Source organism: Bombina bombina, chromosome 6, assembly GCF_027579735.1.
Source record: "Bombina bombina isolate aBomBom1 chromosome 6, aBomBom1.pri, whole genome shotgun sequence".
NCBI classification, from domain to species: Eukaryota; Metazoa; Chordata; class Amphibia; order Anura; family Bombinatoridae; genus Bombina; species Bombina bombina.
In genome coordinates, this window is record NC_069504.1 from 641,326,065 (window position 1) to 641,350,464 (window position 24,400).

The window sequence follows — 24,400 nt, forward strand, 5'->3', positions numbered from 1 at the left end:
TGTATTTCCTGCCCTTCAGCATTCTGTACTGGTGAATTAGTATTATATTTCAGATAACCTTTGGTAAAGTGCAGTCTGAATTGCATACACCGACACCTGCCAAGTCTGAACAATACTAATTACAAGCCATAAAGATTTGATTTCACATTACTAAAGATATCTATGGTGCTTAACATGAATGATTTGTAATTCACAGCAAAACTAATTATGAGAATAATTAACTGTGGGAACAACTAGATGAATGATTACATATTAAAAAAACACACAAGACATAAAAAAATAACAACTACAATAATCTGATGTTCTTGTAGCCTGAGTTACAAAACATATTAAAATTACACATTAAATTTAAAAATGTTCTATAATAAAAAAAAAAAAATTGTTCACATTAAGTTGAAATTAGTTTAATCATAACCCTTACACTGACATACATATGCACACACACACTCATATAGGACACACATTTACATGCACACATACACACACTTATAGATGTATTTGTAATCGGAACATCTGTAATGACGTAAGCATCGATCTTTGTCGGATTGAGAACGGCGGATGGTATGTTACGTCACAGATTTCAACTTTTGCCGGTCTGTAGGATTTGATAACTAGGTCGGATCAAGCTCGCAACAATTACGCTGCAGAATTCCAGCGTATTTGCGGTTGTTGGCTTGATAGATATCCCCCATTGGGTCAATATATTTATATTGATATAAATATTATACAAATTATAATTATAGCTGAAATTACATCCTCTCCAACAGTGGGCTAGATTCATTAGAGCACACTTGAAAAATTAGCTACCTCAACATGCCTGTGAGGATCCTTGAGAAACTAATATTAATAATAAAAAATCTTGTTTCCTAAGTTTCTAGTGTAGAAGCTGAGAATAACCATTTGCAATATATTAGAATATGAATATGTGCTTACATTTTTTTAAAGGGACATAAAAGTGTCAAAAAGTAAATGTTTTGTTATGCTCCGTTAGAACATTTAATAATTGCACTGTTGCTTGCATATAACTATGTGTTTAACCCTTACAAAAGGGTTAAACAAATGTTTAAAGTCAGCTCCAGACCAGTATACTACAGCACTACTGGGACCTAGCTAAACACACCTTTAGCCAAGGGCAAGAAACTAATATGTGTAGCCATCAATCACCAGCTAGCTCCAAGTTGTGCTTACCTAAGTATGCTTTTCAACAAATGATACAAAGAGAATTAAGTAAATTTGAAAATGGAATTAAGTTGAAAAGACTGTTAGGGGCTGATTTATTAAGGGCCGAATGGGCCCTGATGTCCCTGTTTCGGGTCGCCGGATACACCAGTTAGGAAGTAGCGGTCTTAAGACTGCTGCTCCATAACTGGTCTGTCACCTCTAAGGCTGCGATCTGCAATCCGCCCGATCCTATACGATCGTGTTTATGACTACCCCTGCTAGCAACCGTTTGGCCGCAAATCTGCAGGGGCGGCATTGCACAACAGTTCACCAGAACTGCTTGTGCAATGTTAAATGCCGACAGCATATGCTGTCGGCAATCAGCAATGTCTGTCGGACATGATACGCTACAGCGTGTCTGTCGTACATGATACGCTACAGCGTATCATGTTAGACAGACAATGATAAATCGGCCATTTAAAATAGAGTGCTCTTTTATTTTGACTTTCATGCCCCTTCAACCAACATAGTTTAAATTTAGTCTCATTAAATTTGTGCCAAAAAATTTAAATTTATTTCCTTACTAATGTATTCTCAAATAACATACGGCTAGATTTAGAGTTCGGCGGTAGATGGGCTGTTAACGCCACGCGTGTTTTATGTCTAACGCACGTCATTGTTTGACTCCGGTATTTAGAGTTAATATAAGACCATCTAACGATGCTCCTAACGCGTGTATGTCACACGCGTAATCCTGCCCGCGTTAGACAGTCTCCCATAGAGATCAATGGGAAAGGCAAAAAATAGCTTTTTTTACCTAACACTCGATCTCGCGAGAATACGCACAGCTCGGTCATATGACGCATACCACATCATGCACAACAATAACACGCCGCAAATGTCACAACATCAATCAATCAACAAAGCACACAAGCATTACACATTCACAAGCGGGGGAAGTTTTAATACTATTTATACGGGGAATACGCATATACTTTAAGATGCGGAAAATCGCACAATAACAACAAGGAATAAAAAATATATACATACACTAAAAAAAAAATAGCATTCAATATCATTATATATTATGAAAAACATACATATACAACACTTCACGAAGAACACACCATCGCAAATTCACATTTAAAAAGAATACTATTGGACAATGTTAGAGAAAACGACCACTATGACATCATCGCATTCTACACATTCCACAAATACCAACTCAAAATGAGCATGCGCAAATTAACACACCTAATACACATTGCAATAATATTAATTGCTAATAAAGCACACCTGAACACTAATTACAATGGAAATTGGGACATCATTAAACATTTACACAGGGTATATAAGCACCACACAAGCAGGGCTTCTTTGACTGTGTTGCTGGTGGGTCTTTGGAGATTTAAGAATAGAGATTTTGCGAATTTTTGAGAGTGTGTTAGCGTGAGATAGTCAGTTGGTAGTGTTAGCGTGAGAGAGTCAGTTGGTAGTGTTAGCGTGAGATAGTCAGTTGGTAGTGTTAGCGTGAGAGAGTGAGTGAGTTAGTGGGAGTTAGCGGGAGTGGGAGAGAGTCTGTTAGTGGGAGCGTGAGTGAGTTAGTGGGAGTTATTAGTGATAGTTGTTAGTGTGAGCGTCAGTTAGTGGTAGTTAGTGAGCGTTAGTGGGAGTGTTTGTTATTGAGAATTAGAAGTAGTGTTAGTTAGCGAGCGAGTGATTTATCTGTACACTTAACACATTTACACGCAAACACATTCAATACATACATACACTTATCAATAACACTACATACACTCCATACCCCCTACCCCCTCATACTACACTCCATACCCCATTCCTTGTAGTCCCATTCCCTTTCATCCCATTTACTCTTATCCCATACCCCATACCCATCCCATACCCATCCCCTAGTTACATTTAGTTTACATATCCTCCTTTTAGTCTTATTCTTTTCGTTTATTTAAATACTCCTTACCCTCTTTTTTTTTTACATCCCTCACACTTTAAGCACCTTTTTTGTCTTTTTAGTTCTTTATTTTGACCCCCTTTCATTTCATCACACTCACTTTTTTTTGATTATTTGGGGTTTAGTTTAGGGAGGAGATGGAGGCCAGGCAGGGGACAGGTAGAGGGGGGAGTAGAGGGAGGGGGAGAGGAACAGGGCAGGAAGGGGGGCAGGAAGGGGGGCAGGAAGCGGGGGTGGAAGCGGTGGGTGGACCCAGCCACTTGGTTCAAGATGACCAAGTGGCTGGGCCCAGTGGCGGTCAGAGTAGGGCTTCACAGTCCGGGAAACAGAGGGCATCGTCACAGGGGAAGGCCAAGGCGACTAGGGAGGCGAGGTTTACGATGGAGGAGAAGGAGGCCCTCGTAGAGGCCTATATGGCCAGGTATAGGATGCTGCAGCACCAGAAGACTACCCCGACTGACAGGAGGAGGCTCTGGAACGAGATTCGGAATGCAGTCAATGCAGTGGGTGGCCGGAACCGGGATATGGATTCCATCAAACATCGGTACCGGGACTGTAAACTTGAACTTAAAAAAAAGTTAAGCCTGGAGGCCCGACATGCTGCAGGGACCGGTGGCGGCCCTGCCCTTGAAATGGAGTACTGCAGATGGGAGGAAATGTTGCGGCCCAGCATCTCCGAGGTGGAAGTAGTCGGTATCGGAGGAATCGATACCGGGAACCTGCCACTCTCATCTGACGGTAAGCTCATTGAACAATAATTTCACATACGAATGTATTTCAATGGACACTATACGCAAACATTTACTTTCATGATTGAGGTAGCGAATACAATTTGACAAAACATTCAAATGTACTTATATTACATAATTTGAATCATTCTTGAGATATATTTTAATGAAGAAATAGCCATGCACACGGTGAAACAATCACAGGAGGCAGCTATATTCAGCTAACAATCAGAATCTTATAAACATATTTAGATATGCTTTTCATCAAAGAATATCCAGAGAATGAAGCTAATTAGATAACAAAAGTACATTCGAAAGTTTATACTAAATGTATGCTTATAAATCATGAAAGATAAAACATTGGGTTTCATGTGTTAAGGATCAGATTAATGCTATTACGCTGTTTACACGCATTCTATTACTTAGCGGTTACATCAGTATCTAGGCTATAGGTTAGGTGTGCATTTAAACAGACTGAAAACAAACGCAAAAACATTCACATTGACCAGATATCACAAACACTGTTTAGAAAAAGCGGAAATAGAATTGATTGTTTGTTAGATTTCAAAGTGGATTAATGATTCTGCATTTGTAATTGTATCGTAAGCTAAGTCATTTAAAACTTTATTTGCAAATATGCTAATATATACATTTCTTTTTTTCTTTTTTTTTTAATATACAGAGTCTGGGGACGAGGCAGCACAGCCTCCTGCATCTCCCCGGGATGAGAGTGGTGGTGAGGAATTCCCACTTCGGAGGGAAGAGGCCCCCCGTGACGAACAGCGCACGGGAGATGATCAAGAGGCCCCGGAAGCACAGGAGGATCCCGCTGAACCCGCGGAACCCGAGGTCCCTCAAAGACCCGCACTCCGCCGTGCACGGGCACCCCGCCGTGCACGGGTTCAACAGGCACAACAAGAAGAAATAGCGGAGGTGCGGGTTCTACTGGAGTACATAGACCAGATGCGTACCTCCCGGATAGAAAACATAGAAGGACGGCGCAGAATACTTGATGGGCAGAATCAAATAATTCAAGGCCAAACTGAAATAATCAGTATACTGAATACAATACAAGAAGGACAAACAAGAATGTTCAATCTTCATCAGGAAATGTTCACATTTTTCCGGGAGGCGCATGCTGGTCTACCTCCTGTTGCTGGGCCTCTTGTTGCTGGGCCTCTTGCTGCTGGGCCATCTCCTCCTGCCGGCCCATCTCATCATCCTCCTCCTCAGCCATCTACTCCTCCTCCTCCTCAGCCATCTACTCCTCCTCCTCCTCAGCCATCTTCTCCTCCTCATCCATCTTCTCCTCCTCCTCCTCAGCCATCTACTCCTCACCTTGGTCGTCCCAGTACTCTTCCTTCCACTCCTCCCACAACAGCTCCAAGGAGGACTCTTCGGAGTCGGCAGTTGCCTCTCCCAGAGCCTCAGCCCCGTGGGAAGAGGGGAAGGAAGAGGAAGTAAGTATTTTTTTCCATCTTAAATTATTTTTTTTGGGTAATGGATAGGTATGTGATGATGTGGTTTTCATACACTTGTGGACCACACTCTGTATATAATCGACTTCTATGGGACCGGGTCCATGGAGGAAGATTCTTTGCAGAGTGTGGGTTATAAGTGTGTGAAAACCACATCATCACATACCTATCCTTGTTCATGATATTGATTGGTTTCTGTGATGTGATGTCCAAACTGTTTCCCGAATCGCTAACTAAATTACCATAACAATTATCCATGATGGCATATTACTGTTTGAATGCCAATAACACAGCTTAAAGGGACAGTCAGAAAATTATTGATTACAAAGAAAACACTGTATTACGCATTATAAAGTTTGAAACAACAAAACATGGAGAAATACATGTGTGACTTATGTGCTTACCCTTGTATCTATGACTATGAAAAATGACCACTTATTTGTTGTTCTGACATAACAACATTTTAGATATCAATGATCAATACATGGTCAATAATATGCTGTATGAGCACAAGGTTTTACATATACAAATGCTATCCAAATGCCCTCTAGTGCTCAAATTGTATAATGATTACAAGCACTCTTCAAGATTTAAGAAATGAGCACACCAACCTCATAGGTTTAGATAGCAAATTTAAATAAACCCAGACAAATGTTCAATTGTTGAGAAACATTTGATATCCTTGTTATTACAGAATTTACTTTTCGAATAATGTAAAAAAAAATTTTTTCGAAACTGTCCCTTTAACAACATTACATATGCTAACACATTTTAAGCTTGTTGCTATATATACATGTACTTTTTCCAAAAAAAAATTTGAAAATCACATTTATATTGACGTGTTAAATAAAGTCTATTTTCTTTAAGAGACATTATTGTGTTAATATTTTATTGTAACTATTTTTATTTTAACAATGAATATGGTTTAAATTCCTTTTAGGAGTGGGGGGGTGAAATATGCTAACAAAAATATATTTGAAGATTAAACTATGTGGATCTCATACATGATACAAAAAAACAACATTTGCATTCAAGGGACAGTATCCTATATTTTTTACATAACTGTATGTAATAGACACTACTACAAACAACAAGATTAACATATACTGATAGCAATATTAAAAAGCTTCAAACACTTGCAAATAAAATAGGGTTAGCTATATTTTAAATATAGATGAACCACCATTACAACCGTAAAACACAATACCCCATCATTAACATATGAAAAGAACCTTTACACAAACTGGACAAAGCTGGAGATGGTACTCACATGAAACTCATTGGCTTTGCGAGGAGTAAGAAAATAACTTACATTTTCTTACAACACAAGACAAAATAAACCTATTGGTTAAACAATGGACTATCTAACTATAGACAAAATCAAATATTTTTATTTATAATGTGAGTGTCTAATGAACCTTTCATAAAATATACAACGAAATTACATTTAGAAGAAGTCGGCATCATATATTTAGCATATGATAAATGCATATTGATTACTTTATTCAAACACAATAGCGCATATTTATTAATTAGATATGTTCAACATTAAACACAACATTAATTTTTAAGAAAAAGGAACATTGTTGACAAACATATTAAACATGGACTGTAGAGATTTGCACTTGCCTAGAAATATCCTATGCATGAAAACATTTTGCTTTCGTTCGTTGATTCAACCAGACATCCAGCAAAAGAGAATGTGTTGGTCTTTATCAGCTACGGGTCAACAATGTAACATGATGCAAATAATACATATTCGCAAGCTTTTTAAAATTGCATGCAGTCACAAACGTTTTTAACGTGCACAAATATTGCGGGACTACGCAATCCAATCACACGTTTTTTTAACTTTACATGTGCCGTCTTAACATGGCGCTTCCTTGATCACGTAAGAACGCCATCCAATGAAAGGCACATTATTGATCACGTAAGAACGCCCAAAAAAAAAAGGCGCATCCTTGATCGCGTCAAAACGCAATCCAATAAAAGGCATATTCCTGATCACGTAAGAACGTCAGTCAATACAAGGAATCATTGGACAGCCTGGCAGGTGACGTCTTAAGCAAAATGGCGCATCCGAGATCGCTGAAAAACCGCAGACAATACAAGGACTCAGTGACATCTTGGCATATCATTAAGAAACGTATTTATATTTTATGAACTAGTATGTGTGTAGATTGCTATCTAGGAATGTCACCAAATCATGAATCATCTTTTCGGACTTGACTGTCCCTTGAACTATAGCTATGGTGTATATCTTTAACATTTAAAAGATACACATGAGAAATACATATGCCATTGATGTTTTAAGATATGTTTGGATTGTTGTTGAATAACAATAGTTATACATGTATTGATTAAACGTGTCATTTATTCAAGTTTAATTATGGTCAGCCTACCTATAGCCATATATGGGAGGAGATGTATTTTGTTAACATATTAGTTAACTAATATTCATCATCTACATTATTTGTATTACACACAGAGATTGATTTGGTTACACTTTGACAATAATATAGATTTGAAAATGAAATACAGGTGCTGTCAACATTACAATAAGATTGTTTATTAATAAAATTATATGTCCTTGTTCTTGTAAAAAGGACAAAAACGCTTTACAAATGGAAATACATTCATTTACAATAGTGATCAACATCACTTAAAGGGACATTATTTTGTTTTTAAAAAGAGCATACACATAGTCAATACTATTTAAATAAAATGAACACTTTACAGGGATTATATCATTGTATCAATACTCAGATCATTTTGTAAAGGTGCATCAATTCATGCAGAGTTTATAAATACACACATGGATATGAACATTTAAATATACATATATACACAAATACAAAAATATATATACATATATAAAGAAATTACTCTGCTAATCATAATCAGGCAATGATAGAGCTAAGAGAAAATAATATAAACACAAATAATAAGATTACATTGGAGATGTTAATCTTAAAGTCATTTACTATTGTCTTACATATATGATTTCATTATAACAAATAGATTTGTTAGGTCCCTTTAAGGATAAACAACATAAACTAGAGCTTGCAAAAAATAACAGGAAGAATGAGGACAAAGATTTGTGAAATAAAATTTATTTTATTAGTATGTAAGAAAACATACACAACGTTTATAAATAATCTTTTAAAAATAAGGAATATATGAGCCATATGACAAGGTAACACAGTGCATCACAGTCCATGAAGAGAGTTGCCAAGGGCCAGCATAGCCCCATTGGAGACACATGGCAAGGTAACACAGTGCATCACAGTCCATGAAGAGAGTTGCCAAGGGCCAGCATAGCCCCATTGGAGACACATGGCAAGGTAACACAGTGCATCACAGTCCATGAAGAGAGTTGCCAAGGGCCAGCATAGCCTCATTGGAGACACATGACAAGGTAACACAGTGCATCACAGTCCATGAAGAGAGTTGCCAAGGGCCAGCATAGCCTCATTGGAGACACATGACAAGGTAACACAGTGCATCACAGTCCATGAAGAGAGTTGCCAAGGGCCAGCATAGCCCCATTGGAGACACATGGCAAGGTAACACAGTGCATCACAGTCCATGAAGAGAGTTGCCAAGGGCCAGCATAGCCCCATTGGAGACACATGGCAAGGTAACACAGTGCATCACAGTCCATGAAGAGAGTTGCCAAGGGCCAGCATAGCCTCATTGGAGACACATGACAAGGTAACACAGTGCATCACAGTCCATGAAGAGAGTTGCCAAGGGCCAGCATAGCCTCATTGGAGACACATGACAAGGTAACACAGTGCATCACAGTCCATGAAGAGAGTTGCCAAGGGCCAGCATAGCCCCATTGGAGACACATGACAAGGTAACACAGTGCATCACAGTCCATGAAGAGAGTTGCCAAGGGCCAGCATAGCCCCATTGGAGACACATGACAAGGTAACACAGTGCATCACAGTCCATGAAGAGAGTTGCCAAGGGCCAGCATAGCCCCATTGGAGACACATGGCAAGGTAACACAGTGCATCACAGTCCATGAAGAGAGTTGCCAAGGGCCAGCATAGCCTCATTGGAGACACATGACAAGGTAACACAGTGCATCACAGTCCATGAAGAGAGTTGCCAAGGGCCAGCATAGCCTCATTGGAGACACATGACAAGGTAACACAGTGCATCACAGTCCATGAAGAGAGTTGCCAAGGGCCAGCATAGCCTCATTGGAGACACATGACAAGGTAAAAGAGTGCAACAGGCACAACAAAAAACTGATAAAAAGGCCAAAGGGCAACAATATAAATACAAATTCAACATGTGGACGGAGGATTATTATCTGCCACCATGGAGCATATCCAGATCCTCCACTTACTGGTCATCCTCTTCATTGTCCTGTGCATGTCCAGCTCCAGATTCAGGCCTTGAACGTAATTGCATAATTTCACGCAGAGTCAAGTCCTGAACCCGGAGCTGGGCCTGCATGGTGTCGTTCATCCCTCTCAGGACAGCTGCGTTCCTCAACACGGCCTGCTCTACTCTTGCTATCCCTTCTAGCATGAGCCATGCTGAGTCACAGCCTAAAATAAAATAAAAATTAATATTAAGGATAATTACACAACAGAATAAAAGATTTTAATACATACATTGTCATCATAAAGACAAATAATTATTTACATCAATTATTTTTCATATATTCTTTACACATGAATTAGGTTATTCAGACAGACAGAAATCATTAAAGGCTCATGTTACTCAAACATGTTGAACCCTTTAATTGGTTTTAGATGATCCACTTATACAGCTTGAGTGTATCAAATCTTGTTAAAGGATTTACATTGTACTTACATCAGCAATTTAAAAATTCAATTTAGACTGTGGTAGGCACACCTATCCTTAAACATTTTGGCATTGAGGACAAGCTGTGTAAACATAGCAACCAGAAGAAATTACATTCCCACTGGGTTAGACAAGAGATAATGTATCCACATTTGGACATAAAATTTTGGATCCAAGTAGTGGTGTTTGGTATATGTAGTGATATCCAATTAAAGGGACACTGAACCTAAATATTTAATGGACTGATTCAGATAGAGCATGACATGACAAATCTTTAGAAATTACACATATTCATTATATGTTTTAATTGTCAAGCTATATTTTGAATGCAAGAATGTTGGTTTTTATGGAAGCCAATATTTGTTGATGAACCTTGTTTGTGCATGCTGGTTGATGGATACATTCATCCAACAATAAAGAAATGATGGCCACATTTATTTTATTGTTTAAACTAATTATAGGAATAAGTTGTTTTCAATAAATATATCAAGAGAATGACGAATAATTCATAAGAGTATTCTATGATACATTGGCTTAACATTGCATGCTGGATTTGAATCACAATTTAACCAATTGAACTTCACTGTACCTTTAAGTATCTTATAAAGTGTATTTAGAATGATACTTACAGCTGTGCCTGGGAAGGACAATCTGACACCCAGGACAATGAAGGTTTAAACAGGGGGAAGGGATGGGATTGGCTCGGGGAGGGATGGGAATGGCTTGGGGAGTGGTGAGCTGCTGCTCCAGGGTAGGCCGTACAGCTGGGGAGTGGGGAGTTTGGGTCTGGGCAGCTGTACGGGCCAGAATACGGGGAGAGCGGCGAAGGGGGGTGTATGGGCGTTTTTTGGGAGGGACAGGATATGAAATATGGGAAGGGCTGGCAGTGGTCGGGGCATGGTCATGGGTTTGGTGATGGGAAGGGCTCTGGGTGTGTGCAGAGGTGTGGCCATGGTCAGGGGTGTGTGCACGGGGAGGGGTCTGTGACTGGGCAGGGGCGGAATCCAGATGACCAGAAGTGGTGGATCCATCTGAAAATGTAAAATAAATATATTAACATCTCATACATCCTGACATCAAATCAACGCATTTAAAATTGATTATGTTTTCAATATACCTCGAAGTGTGTTTGAATCTGTAAACTATTCTGAAATGAGGATATGGTATCTATATAGGCACTCAGATGAATCTCAATGACTGTCTGTACAATGTGAAACTTATTATTGTGTTTTGGCATGGAATATGCATGTGACATAATGATGGCATGAATTATATATTCTTAAAAAAATATATACAAGCAGATTTTCATGCTGCCTGATATAGAAAGGGGGCAGTAGTGTATTTGAACAGACAAATAATATTCCTTTTTAAAGGGAAAAAGCTGTAGACTTTGAATGTCTTCAATAAAATGATTTCAAAAAAAGAAACATGTTGGAAACATGATAGATATATTTCACATACCATCAGACTCCAAGGCAGCCTCTTCCTCCTCCATCCCACATGTGACATCAATCTCTGTAAAACATAACATGTTGTGTACACCTTAAGATCAGATATTATAACATATGTTACTGTTGCTCAAATACGCACATCAATGTTGCATTAAAGATATACACACACAAAGTTATGATTTACATCATTTTGATGGAGCATACAAATGACAATAGATTTGTTATTGTCAATAAATCAGAATCTTAATGTATTGTTTGTCTTAATGTTAAATTCATAAAAGCATAGTACATAGAACATTTAAGATTTCTCATGTGTGTATCACTTGATGACTGTTGTTAAAAAAATTAAAAAATGAAAAAAACATATGTTAGACATCTTATGAATAACAAATGTGTAGAATAATAAAGTAGAAATTATTAATCGCTCAATATAAAAAATAAATATATAATCAGAAGATAAATTCTATGATTTTTTATAATGTTATGCTTCATCGGAATCATGATCATAATATTGATTAGCAATACACCTTCAATTACATATAAATGAGTCAATGGACTTACCAGGAGCCCGCAAAGGCGGCTCTATGTCACTGCTGGATTCCTGTGGGCTCCCCACACCAACTCTCTCTATGAATGATATAGATATATATTATTAAACACATTTTGGATATCACTAAATCACATCTGTCTAGAATTTTAACATTAATCAACTTTAAAATGTGAATAATAGAGCAGTCATTACACCAGAAAATGCTTGATTGAATCAAGGGGATTCTGTAAACATATCTGTATTCAACATATGTTTAATGTCAGACTACATTAGACATCAAATTCATCTCAGATGCTGCTATTGCATATCTAAATATACCCAATGATCAATGTTCTTAACCCTTTAAGGACACAGCTTTCACTTAGCTCAATTGTTTTATGACGGAATAATTCCGTCATATGTCCTTAAGAAGTTACAAGAATACACACAAACCACATATTGAGGAGCATCTGTTGACAAATCTAAACAAACATGTGTCACATCGAGCCATTTTTTCAATGTACAGTAATCTTGTTTAGGACACAACACATATTTATCACAATACATAACAAACTTTATTATTACTAATATGTAATCATGGTGCTGTTAGAGTATGCAGATATATATAAAGTAACTCCAACAGATAATTAGATTTATATATCAATAGTTTTTAATAAAAATAATGTAATGATGAATGAATCTATTTTGTCTTAAAGGGACACTGACATGATTAATTTAAATAATTGATTTCTATGTTCAAACTGTAAAAAATGATTTAACATTGACTCCTATTATAATTCGAATGTTGTTCGATATTAATCTTAAAGGCAGATAAGGAATATTGGATTCAATAAATATTGTTTGTTGAAGGTATCCACCAATCATCAATATAAACCCAGGTTGGTCAACAAATATTTAGATGCACATAAACGTACTTTCTTTATTTTAAACTACATTTAGCAATAGAATATGTCACATATGATGATAGTATTATATTTTATGTTTATTAATATTGCATACTGTATGTGAAAGACAATATTAATAATTGTAGTTCAGTATCCCTTTAATCTAAAATTAAATAGATTCCACAATGTTGTTGTTTGTTAATGAATTATCTACTCCATATGTTGATGTAATGAATGGTATTGAGCATGCAATTAAAATCAAATATGTTATTTAAGTATATCCGAATAATTATATAATTTTCATCTATTAAATAGACATTACATATAAATATAGAACAATGTGTATTTAGTATGTAATGTTCATTCCATGTTTCTAAGACAAATGTCAATTAAAATGAGACATACCATACTGTGACAAGCCCTGGCTTGAGGATCCAGCAGCCACATCCATATCTGTAATATATTAAATGAGGATTGCATATCATTAATACTAATCATGCCATGTTTAAAATATTTACATTAATAACAAATCAATAGAAAAATATTAATCCTTTGGTAGTCCCATGAGTTAATAGTTTCCGCAATTTAATGAATGATAAATATATCCTGGACTCTTATTTTCAATCAGTTGTGTTGTTTACTGTATCTTTAAGAATATATGCTTGTTATTACATAATCATCAATTGATGGCCATATGTTATAATTTATTAGTATTATTCGTTTTTTATTAGATATAATATTTAAAATAAGAATACTGTATTCTTCACTAATCTAAGATTTTCCATTTAATTTTTAACAACATGTATAAAGCAATGCCACTTTCCGCAAACCCATGTTAACGTGGATGAGAAATGCCATTTTCGCGATCATTGCGCAATGATTCCAAGCGGAATTACGCATCCGTCATTTGACCAACATGTATAAAGCAATGCCACTTTCCGCAAACCCATGTTAACGTGGATGAGAAATGCCATTTTCGCGATCATTGCGCAATGATTCCAAGCGGAATTACGCATCCGTCATTTGACCAACATGTATAAAGCAATGCCACTTTCCGCAAACCCATGTTAACGTGGATGAGAAATGCCATTTTCGCGATCATTGCGCAATGATTCCAAGCGGAATTACGCATCCGTCATTTGACCAACATGTATAAAGCAATGCCACTTTCCGCAAACCCATGTTAACGTGGATGCGAAATTACATTTCCGCTCTGTGACGCATATTCTGTAGAGCGCAAGAAACATCATTCCAATTTCATGTATCACTAATGTAAAATCAGATATCTAAACATCATATGTAGTGTATGTTGTGAGATCTGTATAGGTTTAGTATCTGACTAAATACAATTTTTGGATTTTTAACATTATAAATATTATATGAAGTTGGATAATTACCTGGTTCAGATTCTCTATCGGGTCCTCCCAGGCCACCGGACGGAGAAGCATCTGCCCTGTCCCCCGCGTCAGGACTTTCAGATCCCGCAGCTGGGAGGGAAGAAGAGGAGGCCGAGGATGGCGAGGATCTAAATCTTTTGGGGACCCGGAGATTGAGGAGCTCGCATAAAGTCACCTCATAAGGGAGTAGGTACAGTTTCCGCGGGGCCTTTCTTTGGCCCCCTCTTTTACGGGCTTGTACCCAGTCCCTTATGAGGTTGACTTTTTTCGATAAACGCAACCTCATATCTCCGAATCTCCTCATGATCTGATCCTGGGTCCTCTGGACGTCACACACCAATCTAACCGCATTGGTGATAGACTCCCAGAGGGCCTTCTTAACAGGCGCATCTGTCGAGCTCCTCTTGTTCCCAAACAGCTGGGGATAAAAGTCCTTGACGGCGTGGACCAGTGCAGCGCTCTCCTCCTTGGTGAACCTGGGAACTGACATGCCTGCTGGGTTGTATAATAATAATATATATTGCCTGCAGGCATTAGAGAACTGACAAAGATGGCAACGTGTAATGGACTTTTATATGGTGAAGTAAACATGAGATGCACCATGGGACAATTTATCTGTACATCTGATTGGATAAAAGTTTGAAATATTGTTATAATGTCTGTGAGACCATCCTGACTCAAGTTGTGTTTGTGTGATGAACTCTGATTGGCCGTTCCTTAATGTTTCATATCTTAGTAACTTCCTTACACATACCGCTTGGTGGTGCTGTAACTTCATTTTTCATGTAGACTTATTTGTAACTCATGGGCCTGTCATGCGGATATGTGTGACGCAGATTTAATATCCGTGATCCGTGAAATATTAATGATTAAATACTCTTTAAAATCTAATCCTGTCACATTATTAATGTTGTAGAAATTTCTCGGTTTAATAACGGTCTGTTTCTTTAATACAAATACACATTTAATATTGTATGTCTTTATTGTTCTTTAAATAAATTTATTGTGAAGTATTGACATTGCTCTATTAAATGTATTTATAATGCACATTGATTGTGTGCTATTGCGTGACATTACACTAATGTTTAAATATGCTAATCTGGTGTTTGAAGATGCGTTTCCCACGCAATATTTATTAATGTTAAAATTCCGGGAAGAATGTCAGTAACTTTGATAATCTGTTTATAAATGTTAAACTACAGCTTTGTTATTCGCAAATAAACCTCGAGCTTGTATTTCTCTGAAGTGCTCATATATGTTATTGTGCAATGGCGTCTTTAGTTTTAAAGAGACATTACAAACAATTGTATCAAATGATCTGTAGAGATAGAAGATTGTTTAGACTTTAAAATGTAAATCATTTTCTCTTAGTATTTATATATCCTCAACATAAGAAATTTAAATGCACATGGTTGAGCCAATCACATAAGGCATCTCTGTGCATCCACCAATCTTCATCTACTGAGCCTATCTCGATATGCTTTTCAAGCAAAGTATGTAAAGATAGGAAGAGAAGTAAATACACTATTTCAAGCTCTTAAAGGGACACTGTCCAAAAAAATTTACCATTGGTGATTGAGCATGAAATGTTAATCAACTTTATTATTTAATACGATTATCAAATGTTAAGTTATCTTGTTATGTTTCTTTGAAAAACAATAATGATATTTTATATTACGGACAATTGTTTAATAAAAACCTGGGTTGTCCTTGACGATTGTTGCATCAATTATTCCAAACAATCAAGTTCTGTCCAGAGTACTGAAGCAAATAAATTAGCTATTTACTGCCTTATTTCTAAAGTAATGATAGCAACATCACAATGAGCATTCATAATATGAGACAAGTTTTAAACTTGATTAAAATAGAATACTCATTCAGAATGTATAAATCTTTGTTTTTTTAAATGGCTACCTTTAAGTATATTTTGAGTTCATGTCCCTTTAAATAAACATTTCACAATAATGCTTAATATATCATAAACCTAGGCACCTTCCTTTTGCTAAATGAGTCTAACATATGAGTAAAGCAAATTTAGATTAACTTCTAGATTGTTTTACACACTGACTGAAATATATTTATTAAATGAGGTCTTTTTTAGCCTTCAGCGTAGAGGGACATTAAGCTATATGTTATGTATGCATTTTGTATCATAATCTTATATTTGACCAACTTTATATGTTTTGTTATTCAATTATTATATTGTAATTATATATATTCGTGGATTAAATACATCTCTACATAGGCTATTTTGATGCTGATTGTTGTTTGCATATAGATGCCTTATATCATTGACTAAGATATGTGCATTTATTTTTATTTTAACAAGTATATTTAAAGACTGAATGTAATTCTATAGTACATTCTAAATATGTTTAAATTCTTGTATGATATTTGTAACAATGTATACAAAATATACATTTTGAATGACCCCTTTAAGGACCCAAACATATTGTATTTTGATTTAACATTGACAAAATAAACTAAAGGGGAAATTACATTCTATATAGATATTTGATGTCTAACCCAAGAGGTAAGATTGTAATAAATACATAATATTACTAAGTATAGTTAAATGACTCCACTAGAAAATTACATAGATTAACCTGGCATCCAATAACTAATTATTAAAAATTATAAAGTTAAATGACCTACCATTTATAAATGTAATAATTGTAAAATATTTTCTAATAATGTTTTGAGATACCTAAGGAAGATACATGATCTTATACAATTCTTTTTACATTCAACAACACTGTCACTTTCATGTAATTGAACCACTTCACCTTATTAAATGTTAAAACAATCATAATATTAATACATATCCTAAATATTTTTAATATATACTTTTTCAATATAAAAGCATTGAAGAATATGACTCCCCAATTAATGTTAAAATATATCTTTTAATATTCTCTGAAGAATTTTATTTTCTACTATTAATGCATTATTTTCTCTTATGCATGTGCTTGTCAAATAGCCAACTATCAGTCATGGGAGTCCAAGTTTTATTTATTTACAGATTATATTGATATATATTAGAATCTGCTAAAAAAAAAAAATATATATTTAATAGAAAATAATTAAATATTCCATGAAGTCATCAGATGCCAATCTGAAATGACAAATAATAAAAATGGAACAAAGTTAATACACACGTTGTAAAATATTCATAAAATACATTTAAAATCATATGGTGTCTATGCTCTAACTTTGATCAACATTTTTTACACATAATCATTACATTCATTTTAAATTAATGAAATACATACACCATTATATTGTTGATTAAAAATAATATTTAAATTTCAAAAATTAAATTTATACATAATAATGTATATCACATGTAAACAATATATGTATGCTGAACATAAATGTAATATTTCATGTCCATTCAAATACCTCTATATCAACTATAATATGTATTCCTTTTTCTGATTGTGATCCCTAAATATCTAATTAAGAACTAAATATGACTAATGTATGTAAGCTACTAATATTCTACAGTCTTCACTAGCATGCATTGGTACACCAACCTGGACAATGCATGGTCTTTGAATGTCAATTCAGGGGTAAACAGTTGATCTTCAATAGGTGTCTTATTCATCAGTTCATTAAATAGAGGACTGGGAAATACCATCTAAAAAGGAAAATCATCTAAGTGTCTGATTGTGATCCCTAAATATCTAATTAAGAACTAAATATGACTAATGTATGTAAGCTACTAATATTCTACAGTCTTCACTAGCATGCATTGGTACACCAACCTGGACAATGCATGGTCTTTGAATGTCAATTCAGGGGTAAACAGTTGATCTTCAATAGGTGTCTTATTCATCAGTTCATTAAATAGAGGACTGGGAAATACCATCTACAAAATAGAAAATCATCTAAGTGTCTCCAATAGGATGTCTCCACAGCCTTATTCTATCAAATAGTTTGCACTTACCATGTGAACATGTCTTTGTATGGTTTTCAAGGTCAGCAGAATTTAAATATGCCAGACATGATCCCATTGGTATACTTCAATTTCAATCTTGGCTTTTTCCCCACTGTCAGTCTTGGAAATCTTCACTGTCAGGCTTCAAATTGTTCCCTTTCAGTCTTTATATTAAGTCATCTCCCTAATGTAAGAAATTATATATAAAGATTTCATACAAGTGTGTGAATCAGTTCTGTACCCCTCTCCCACCCCCCATTTCATAATAAATATCTATCACTAGCTTACTAAGCCTGTGTATGAACCTGTGTTATTTTCTATCAAGTGTGAAGATGAGTCATATTGAGCAGAACAAACCTCTGTGTGACATTGAACCATAGTCATTCTAGAGTATCCCTTTCTGATTATGTACATAAGTAATGTGTAAACAAAGTTATATTTTTAAAAATGTATGCCATATTATGTATTTGTGTACAAATCATGCCAGCAACAGTCCATACATTTCTACTTACCATCTGATGTCCTCTATAAAAACCAGGTGGCAAAGACTCGCTATAGGACCCAATGCCCAGAGCATCACCTATATTATGAGAAATAAATATTATTCTAACATTTGATCAATACTAACATGTTTGCACAATTCTCTACTTGTCATTTCCCTAGAGTTCACATCTATTGAAAATACTCCAGTGTAACTTCTATTATTTACCGTCTAAAGTGGCGGTTGATGACGTCTGCTCTGACATCAAGTCCCTCGTCCTGGAATTCCCCCTCTAGAACAGGATCATCCTCCTCATCTCTGAGGAGGTCTCTGTCCACCGGGACGGCCTGCAGCATCCCAGCCCGCTGTGCAATATTATGCAGGACGCTACAGGCTACAACGATCTTAGCCACCTTCTTTGGGTTGTACTGGAGTGCTCCTCCAGAACGGTCCAGGCACCTGAATCTCATCTTCAGGAGCCCGAACATCCTTTCAACCACCGCCCTGGTTCTCTTATGAGCCCTATTGTAGCGCTCCTCAGACACATCAGTTGGGCTACGCAAGGGGGTAATGAGCCAAGGCCGGCTCATGTACCCAGAATCACCTATAAATTTAGAACAGAACATAATTCAAACAGAATACTTAAACTAGTATATTGTTGTATAAATATATTTTTTAAAAACCATAATCCATATTAAAAGTTGTCAGAAACATAAAGAAATTAAAAAAAATTATATATAAATCTGTATCTAGCCATTTCATCTAAGCCATGCTACATATGCATATTTCTCCTAAACCAAACCTTGTGTAAAATGCTAACTACATGTTTACATTGCATTCTCTATATGAACACTTAAGGTAAGACATGCTACATATCTGCATTTCAATAAAACTAGACATTAGCAGAAATAGACAATGACAGGGTTAAATTGCATGAGATAATATCTTGCTATTTCATCTAAGCCATGCTACATATGCGTATTTCTCCTAAAACAAACCTTGTGTAAAATGCTAACTACATGTTTACATTGCATTCTCTATATGAACACTTAAGGTAAGACATGCTACATATCTGCATTTCAATAAAACTAGACATTAGCAGAAATAGACAATGACAGGGTTAAATTGCATGAGATAATATCTTGCTATTTCATCTAAGACATGCTACATATGCGTATTTATCCTAAAACAAACCTTGTGTAAAATGCTAACTACATGTTTACATTGCATTCTCTATATGAACACTTAAGGTAAGACATGCTACATATCTGCATTTCAATAAAACTAGACATTAGCAGAAAAAGACAATGACAGGGTTAAATTGCATGAGATAATATCTTGCCATTTCATCTAAGACATGCTACATATGCGTATTTCTCCTAAACCAAACCTTGTGTAAAATGCTAACTACATGTTTACATTGCATTCTCTATATGAACACTTAAGGTAAGACATGCTACATATCTGCATTTCAATAAAAATAGACATTAGCAGAAAAAGACAATGACAGGGTTAAATTGCATGAGATAATATCTTGCCATTTCATCTAAGACATGCTACATATGCGTATTTCTCCTAAACCAAACCTTGTGTAAAATGCTAACTACATGTTTACATTGCATTCTCTATATGAACACTTAAGGTAAGACATGCTACATATCTGCATTTCAATAAAAATAGACATTAGCGTCGGTAAATAACAAATGGTTAAATTTAATCCTATAGCTGAACATGACGCTAACAGTTAAAAAATACAGGGGCAATTGTCAAAATAATTAACCATGTTGTGCACTAATACTCACCAACGAGATAACCAGGGGGCATTTGTCTTTCCTCAAACTGTCTCCACAGGGACGACAGAGAGAGGATGCGGGCATCATGACAAGCACCTCCAAAATTCGCATACACATGCATAATCCTCATCCGTGCGTCACAAACATACTGCACGTTGAGGCTATGAAAATGTTTGCGATTTCTGAAGGGCAAGTCATCAATTGGAGCACGCAGCGCAATGTGGGTTACAATCAATGGCTCCCAAGACATTGGGCAATTGAGCAATATCAAAGAATTCCCGCTTCAGGCGCCTCCAATCACCATCATTCTGTGGGAATCCTATGTATTGCTTACTGATACGTACCATGGCGTTCAGAAAGTTATCAAACACCCCAGAGAATGTACCTTGAGCCAGGCCATGCATGTACAGTTCTCCGGATTGAAAACTCCCGGAGGCCAGGACGTATAGACAGCTTAGCATCTTACTCATGGGGGGAACAGCAGTCCTTATTTGTATACGTGGCTCCAAATGAGGTTTAAGAAGATCGTAAAGGCCAATGAGCTGTTCGCGATCGAGCCGATACTTATCAAAAACCTCAAAGTCACTCATGTTTTCCAAGGTGGGTCTCACCCTGTAGACACGAGGACCTCGAACCAGACGACCCCTTCGTCTCGGTCTGAGCCGCCGAGGCTGCCTGATTCGACCAACAGCTAGTTCGCCAATAGCACCACCAGCAGCGTCTACCATGTCATCGTCATCCATCTTTCAAAACAGCGTAACAAGGTAAGCACTTGATCTGATGTGGATCACAAGTGATGCATTGGCCATGTTGTTTGGGGGATTTATAGTACAATTAGTCCAATGGTAGTGAGTTTGTAATGATTGCTGATTGTATTCACCTGTTTGTATGTGAGCGGCGCCAATGCTTTGACAGTGGGCGTTTATTTGTTGTTTGCTGAAATGTTAGTTTCAAACAATGATTCTCAATGTGAAAGTGTCAAATATCACACATACAGTGCATGTTTGTAATGTTTGATCATATGCGTAATCAATATTTCCTAAACGCGATGTTATAGTAACAAGCACACGTCCAGGCTAACATGAATGAAAGTGCATAGTTGTGTATAATGTGCATCGAATGTGATCGATCAATGTTGCTGCAATATTGTTTGTAAATGATAAAGTAACATCTGTAGTATTGTATATATAAGTGATTTCAGAGCTGTCAATATTGTATGCGTCCCTTTCAAATCGCAATAATAATTCAGAACTTCCCGTCTGTCATCTGTAGTATTGTATATATAAGTGATTGCCGAGCTGTCAATATTGTACGCGTCCCTTTCAAATCGCAATAATAATTCCGAAATTCCCGTCTGCCATCTGTAGTATTGTATATATAAGTGATTGCCGAGCTGTCAATATTGTATGCGTCCCTTTCAAATCGCACTAATACTGAATAACTTCCGGCTGTCATCTGTAGTATTATATATATAAGTGATTGCTGAGATGTCAATATTGTATGCGTCCCTTTCAAATCGCACTAATACTGAATAACTTCCGGCTGTCATCTGTAGTATTGTATATATAAGTGATTGCCGAGATGTGAATATTGTACGCGTCCCTTTCAAATCGCACTAATACTGAATAACTTCCGGCTGTCATCTGTAGTATTATATATATAATTGATTTTCGATCTGACGATATTGTATGCGTCCCATAAAAATTGCACGAATACTGAATAACTTCCGGCTGTCATCTGTAGTATTATATATATAATTGATTTTCGATCTGACGATATTGTATGCGTCCCATAAAAATTGCACGAATACTGAATAACTTCCGGCTGTCATCTGTAGTATTATATATATAATTGATGTGCGATCTGACAATATTTCTGAATTGTCCCATTGAAATCTCCATAATAATGCTGTTCAAAAGTGTGTTTTACGTATATGTTGTATTGTAGTATTGAGTGTTAAAGTTCCTAAAGGGGCGGTACAGTGGTGAATCTGTGATGTGTATGGTTGAATCTTCTAATGACGTCATGATATTATTAACCTGCCTATGTAGTTGTGAAATCCTCATTGTGTTGTTGTATTGTGCTACATTGTTATTGTGTGCTGAATAAAATCTAAATGTGTGCTTTGTGGTTGCGTGATGGGTGATGCGTGTTATGTACATGTACGTATATATTGTGATTGTGTCCCACATATGCTGACTTGTATATAGCGGTCTGGCATTGTTGTTCCTTCCCATAAAGTGACATCTGTAATCTGGTGTAATGATGTTCGTGTTGTACGTAATTCCTAATGGTTTCTGGTGATGGAATCATGATGTTAAAAGTACAGTAAAATCCATATGTTGTGTTTTGTGATTCCTAGAGAGAATGTAATGTGTTTTTCCCCCATCATTTGAATGCACATGTATGAGTGAATGTTAAAAGTAATGTATGTGCATCCATGAGTGATCATGTGTTAAGCCTATGTAGATATGCAGTTGCTGCAAGCATATGAGTTGAATAACAGAAATGCAATAATAAAGGTAAATGAGAGATGTTTCCCATTGTGTAGTGTTTGTGAATCCAGAAATGTGTATTGATTTTTATTTTAATTGTAAATGTAATTTTATTGAAATAATAATGTGTTACTAGTGATGGGGATTTGTAGTTGATGTAATCTAAAAGTGTTAAAAATATTTATGGTGTGGTGAATATTTAATATTAAAAAACATAAGTCCACCATAGGGAAATAGTAATTTCTTTATCTATTTATCATAGCTGGGTCTAACGCATGAAATCATGTATTTTCTAGCGCTGGTATTTGGAGTTTTTCAGTCTACGCTATTTGCGTGCGTTAGGGAAATGAGGGTTTCGCGTGCACGAGCACGTCTTCCCAATAGAAGTCAATGGAGGCTCCAAAGATTTCTATATTTTTTTTTCTAAGACTGGTTTTCCTCGTAAAGTGAGTGACGTCATGAGCTTGTGTGAAAAAGTCGCTAAATCGTGTTCTTTTTGTAATAAATAAATATTTTGTGTATGTAATGTGGTGTATATTGTTTGTATGCATCGATGAGTGTATGTTTGTGATAATGTTATTCGTTAGATGTAGGTATATGAGGGTCTTTTCCCGTATGTCCATGTAAGTCAATGGGAAAATGGATTTGTGTGGATTTTTTTCAAACACCCGAGATCTCGCAACTTTAATCCTTTGTATTTTAAAGAAAAAATAAAAAATACGAAAAATAAAGATAGTGTTGTGTTTGTATGAGTGTAAGTGTACTTTGTGTAATATTTGTTTTGTGATTCGTGGATGTTTTTTTGTGCGGTATATGTTTACTACTGGGTCTGAGGTGGCGGTAGAAAGTTGAGCGTTAGGTGTATTTTGAGTCGCGGTAAATAAACTCTAAATACCGGAGTGCGTAAAAAACCCGCGTTAGGAGCCTCTAACGCTGGTTTTGACGGCTACCGCCGAACTCTAAATCTAGGCCATAGAAATCTGAGTTACAAAGAGATTACAACTAGCATTTTAATTGCCAATGTTATTCCATGTAATGTTATGCCAAGTTACTTCACTTTATAATGCAGAGTTACAGTTTATATTGAATACAGTAGAAAAAAAACTAATTTTAAATGGTTACAGTTCCCTGGGTGTGTTTACATTTTTGTGCAAAAAAACTCTCAGTTAAGTGTGACATAAACCTGTCATTTCAAAGTTGATGAGGTTTGCTCAATTATACATTTAAATTAACCTATAAGCCCTTA

The 24,400-nt window shown here is 36.1% G+C and overlaps 1 protein-coding gene and 1 long non-coding RNA gene across 2 annotated transcripts in view; one reads left to right on the plus strand and one right to left on the minus strand.

The window, feature by feature from the left end:
* Window positions 1-24,400, plus strand: part of LOC128663366 (ammonium transporter Rh type C-like) — a 243,097-nt gene that overhangs the window by 14,137 nt on the left and 204,560 nt on the right. The gene's annotated exons all lie outside the window — the stretch shown is intronic.
* Window positions 11,009-12,229, minus strand: LOC128663367 (uncharacterized). Its single transcript, XR_008402857.1, has 3 exons — window positions 12,176-12,229; window positions 11,625-11,678; window positions 11,009-11,194 (listed from the first exon to the last, which is right to left on the minus strand). It is a non-coding gene; the product is annotated as an uncharacterized LOC128663367 (long non-coding RNA).